The sequence below is a fragment of the Pogoniulus pusillus genome, chromosome 1 (genome assembly GCF_015220805.1).
Source record: "Pogoniulus pusillus isolate bPogPus1 chromosome 1, bPogPus1.pri, whole genome shotgun sequence".
Taxonomy (NCBI): domain Eukaryota; kingdom Metazoa; phylum Chordata; class Aves; order Piciformes; family Lybiidae; genus Pogoniulus; species Pogoniulus pusillus.
Genome location: NC_087264.1, coordinates 19298808 through 19303659, shown reverse-complemented (window position 1 = coordinate 19303659; position 4852 = coordinate 19298808). Strand labels below are relative to the sequence as shown.

The 4852-nt window shown below is 50.4% G+C and overlaps 1 long non-coding RNA gene across 1 annotated transcript; it reads left to right on the top strand.

Annotated features, from left to right (window-relative positions):
* Positions 1 to 2122: 2122 nt before the first annotated feature.
* LOC135180604 (uncharacterized) lies at positions 2123 to 4237 on the top strand. Its single transcript, XR_010304508.1, has 2 exons — positions 2123 to 2206; positions 4107 to 4237. It is a non-coding gene; the product is annotated as an uncharacterized LOC135180604 (long non-coding RNA).
* The last annotated feature ends 615 nt before the right edge of the window (positions 4238 to 4852 follow it).

Below are 4852 nucleotides of genomic sequence, written 5' to 3'. Positions count from 1 at the left end.
GCCACAAGCACCTGCGAAAGGGAGTGGAAAAGGATGGCAGGAGATTTGTCCCCTGTGCTCAGCACTGCTCAGGCCACACCTTGAGTGCTGTGTCCAGTTCTGGGCTCCTCCATTCAAGAGAGATGTTGGAAGGAAGGTTGATGATGGAAGGTGTCCAGAGAAGGGCATCAAGGCTGGGGAGGGGCCTGGAGCACAGCCCTGTGAGGAGAGGCTGAGGGAGCTGGGGGTGTGCAGCCTGCAGAAGAGGAGGCTCAGGGCAGAGCTCATTGCTGTCTGCAGCTCCCTGAAGGGAGGCTGTAGCCAGGTGGGGTTGGGATCTTCTGCCACAATCAACCAGGTTGCAAGAGACCTCCAAGCTCATCCAGCCCAACCTAGCACCCAGCCCTAGACAGTCAACCAGACCATGGCACTAAGTGCCTCATCCAGGCTTTGCTTCAACACCTCCAGGGATGGTGACTCCACCACCTCCCTGGGCAGCCCATTCCAATGCCAATCACTCTCTCTGCCAACAACTCCCTCCTAACATCCAGCCTAGACCTCCCCTGGCACAACTTGAGACTGTGTCCCCTTGTTCTGTTGCTGGCTGCCTGGCAGAAGAGCCCAACCCCACCTGGCTACAGCCTCCCTTCAGGTAGTTGTAGACAGCAATGAGCACTGCCCTGAGCCTCCTCTTCTGCAGGCTGCACATCCCCAGCTCCCTCAGCCTCTCTTCATAGGGTTTGTGCTCCAGGCCCCTCCCCAGCCTTGCTGCCCTTCTCTGGACACCTTCCAGCACCTCAACATCTCTCTGGAATTGAGGAGCCCAGAACTGAACACAGCACTCAAGGTGTGGCCTGAGCAGTGCTGAGCACAGGGGCAGAAGAACCTCTCTTGTCCTGCTGGCCACACTGCTCCTGAGCCAGCCCAGGATGCCATTGGCTCTCTTGGCCACATGGGCACACTGCTGTCTCATGTTTAGCTACTATCTATCAGTACCCCCAGGTCCCTTTCTTCTTGGCTGCTTTTCAGCCACTCTCTCCCCTTCTCCCTCTCCCTCTGTTTTGTTCAACTTTATCCTTTCATAACTAGTTTTGTGATGCTATCTGCTCTTGCTTGCATCTTAATTTCACAACACAGCAATCTGTAAGAACAGATCTTGCTCCTCTGGACAGAGATATTGTTAATCTCTGTTCTCTGGACCTTGGCATTGCTGCTTTGGAGTTGGTGTGAGGATTTGTTTTTTTAGGCTCACTTCTAAATAAACTCAATTATTTGACAGTTTTTTCACACCTCTAACTCCTTCTGAAAAGACATCCAGAAAGCACACAGCACTCCAAAATTAGTGCAAGTGCCAGGCTGCCATCACCTTGAGTCTGCAGGCAGGGGGAAGGATGGTGGTGGGGTGGTGAGCAGAGTCAGATACTGGTTTAGTCTTTAGAGCCATAGATCAGGCAAGCTTCAGCAGAGCTGGGCTTAGGTTTCCACCAAGCTTGACTGCCATGCTCACTCCTACCTGAGAAGGTAGATGCAGAATTAAAAGGTACAAAAGGTTTGTTTCTCTTCTCTCTCCTCTAGGCCTTGCTGACAATGGTTTCCACCAAGCTGGACTGCCATGCTCACTCCTACCTGAGAAGGTAGATGAAGAATTAAAGGGTACAAAAGGTTTGTTTCTCTTCCCTCTCCTCTAGAGCTTGCTGGCAATGGTTTCCACCAAGCTGGACTGCCATGCTCACTCCTATCTGAGAAGGTAGATGCAGAATTAAAGGGTACGAAAAGTTTGTTTCTCTTCTCTCTCCTCTAGAGCTTGCTGGCAATGGTTTCCACCAAGCTGGACTGCCATGCTCACTCCTATCTGAGAAGGTAGATGCAGAATTAAAGGGTACAAAAGGTTTGTTTCTCTTCTCTCTCCTCTAGAGCTTGCTGGCAATGGTTTCCACCAAGCTGGACTGCCATGCTCACTCCTACCTGAGAATGTAGATGCAGAATTAAAGGGTACAAAAGGTTTGTTTCTCTTCCCTCTCCTCTAGAGCTTGCTGGCAATGGTTTCCACCAAGCTGGACTGCCATGCTCACTCCTATCTGAGAAGGTAGATGCAGAATTAAAGGGTACAAAAGGTTTGTTTCTCTTCTCTCTCCTCTAGGCCTTGCTGGCAATGGTTTCCACCAAGCTGGACTGCCATGCTCACTCCTACCTGAGAAGGTAGATGAAGAAATAAAGGGTACAAAAGGTTTGTTTCTCTTCCTTCTCCTCTAGAGCTTGCTGGCAATGGAACTTACAGAAACAACCTCACAGATCCTTGTTTGACCTCGGGGGTGGTCCATGTGATGTGCCCTTGGCTCTTTAGTCATCCGTCTGGAGATACCAGGTTGGAAGGGACAGAGGGTTACTTTGGCAGATGGCAAGAAGGATTTTTGTCCCATTTGTTCCCTCTCCTGCATGCAGTATTTTGCAGGGTGAAGGACTTTGCTAATTGAAGGGCAGAGCAGGCAGGATAAACAAACTCAGGCAATGAGAAGGGAGCAGAGGGCTTCCAATAATTCTTGCCAATAAAGATGCTCCTCTTCCTTTCCTCCCTCCCTAGACCTCTCTGGATCCTCCCAGGATAAAGATGCTGCTTAGAGCAAGCACAGTGCCCATTACAAATTCACTTTGCAAACTCCAAAGGCACCATGTGGTGACAATGTCAAAAGAAGCAGGACTTGAGCAGGGCAAGCCAACCATGAAAACATGAGGCATGTTCCAGACAGAGAAGGCATGGGGCCATAGTAATGATCAGGAGGGTGCCAAGGCATCAGGAACCAAAAGCTCCTGATAGCAACAGGCTCCAATGCACTCCCTGTGAGGCAGCAACATCACAGGGACCTTAATATCTTCCAGTCTTAACAATCAAAGATCATTTCTCTTCTGACTTTGAGGCTGTGAGCCATAAGAGGCAAAACTTGTGTTCTTAAAGGACTTTTGCAACCAAAGTGTTACTGTGATTCTGTGATATCCTCATGTGAGGGTGGTTTGGTTTTTTTTCTCTCCTTCCCCCTCTCTCCCTTTTGGTGCTGTCATTGAATCACACCAAGAATAGGAGAGGGAAGAGGGAAGGGGAACCTCATCCTGGTAACATCTCAAGGATGGTGGACCTGATGTTCTTGCAGCTCTGCATGGAGGACTTCAGATTCTGAGCACTACTCTGGCATCTTCCAAATAGGCAACTAAACCCTGGAAAGAGCTTCTTCTTTTGGCAGGGAGGCTTTTAACTGGGTGCATAATATCAATATGAGGAGGCAGTTGTTGAGCATGAGAGTGGTGAGAGCCTGGAATGCGTTGCCCAAGGAATTGGTTGAAGCCCCATGGCTGGAGGTGTTTAAGGCCAGGCTGGATGGGGTTCTGGCCAGGCTGATCTAGGATAGGGTGTCCCTGCCCATGGCAGGGGGATTGGAACTGGCTGCTCCTTGTGGTCCCTTCCAGCCCTGACTGATTCTATGATTCCATGATCTAGTCTGAGGAGGAATGGGTTTAAAGTGGCAGAGGGGAGATTGAAAGTGGGTGTTAGGAAGAAGTTGTTTGCAGTGAGGGTGGTGAGACACTGGCACAGGTTGCCCAGGGAGGTTGTGGCTGCTTCCTCCCTGGAATCAAAGATCACATTCTGTGCTCCACAACCTCCCTGGAGGTGTTTAAGGCCAGGTTGGAGGAGACCTTGGGCAACTTGCTCTAGTGAGAGGTGCCCTGCCTACGGTGGGGGGGTTGTAGCTGGATGATCCTTGAGATGCCTTCCAACTTAGCCCATTCTATGATGCTATATTCCAAACTCACCTGGGTGCTGTGGTGCTGCACAGCCTGCTGCGAGTGGCCTTGCTTTAACAAGGTGGGGTTGGATTGGATGATCTCCAGAGGTCCCTTTCAACTTCATGCATTCTGTGAGCCTGTGATTGTTATCCTCCTGCGATGTTGCATGCATTTTACCCAGCCTTAGGTAGAGCAGGCAAGCTCCTCAAACCATCCCACCGGGCCCTATTTTTCCTCTTACTCCTTTCACACACCCAGAACGAAATGCTTTGTGGCTATAGCCTTCCCATATTGGGGCTTGATTAGCATTTGGATGTACCTAATATCCAGATTTACTTCTGCTTTTACAGGCTCAGAGGGGAGCTGTCTTGTCCTACTTGATGTTTCCATGTACCTCAAGCCTGGATGACACAGTTCCTCCTTTATTTTTTTCCTTCCCCAGCCAAGTGTTGAATAAAGGATTACTTTGATTAGTCCATGACACCTTCTCAACATCATTTCCCTTTACTCCCTTTGTTCCTTCTGATGCCTTCACTTTGATTTACATAGCAAATGAAAAAGTAATAAATCCCAGTTGCTGTTAGGCTGAGATTTGGTATCTGACTGCTGTGACAATCAGAGAATCACAGAATCCCAGCAAGGTGAGGGTTGGAAGTGGCCTCTGGAGAGGTTCCAGCTCAACACAAGGGGTAACTTCTTGACTGGAAGGGTCCCAGAGCACCGGCACAGGCTGCCCAGAGAGGTTGTGGAGTCTCCTTGTGTGGAGCCTTTGCAGGCCTGTCTGGATGTGTTCCTGTGTGACCTGAGCTAGATTGTGTGGCCCTGCTCTGGCAGGGGGTTGGAGTGGATGATCTCTTTGGGTCCCTTCCCAAAGACCCTGCCATCCTGTGTGATCAGAGAGTGACAGGACTAGGGGCAATGGAGCAAAGCTGGAGGTGGGGACTTTCAGAGTGGAGGTGAGGAGGAAGCTGTTGAGCATGAGAGTGGTGAGAGGCTGGAATGGGTTGCCCAGGGAGGTGGTTGAGGCCCCATGCTGGAGGTGTTTCAGGCCAGGCTGTCTGAGGCTGTGTGCAGCCTGCTCTAGGGTAGGGTGTCC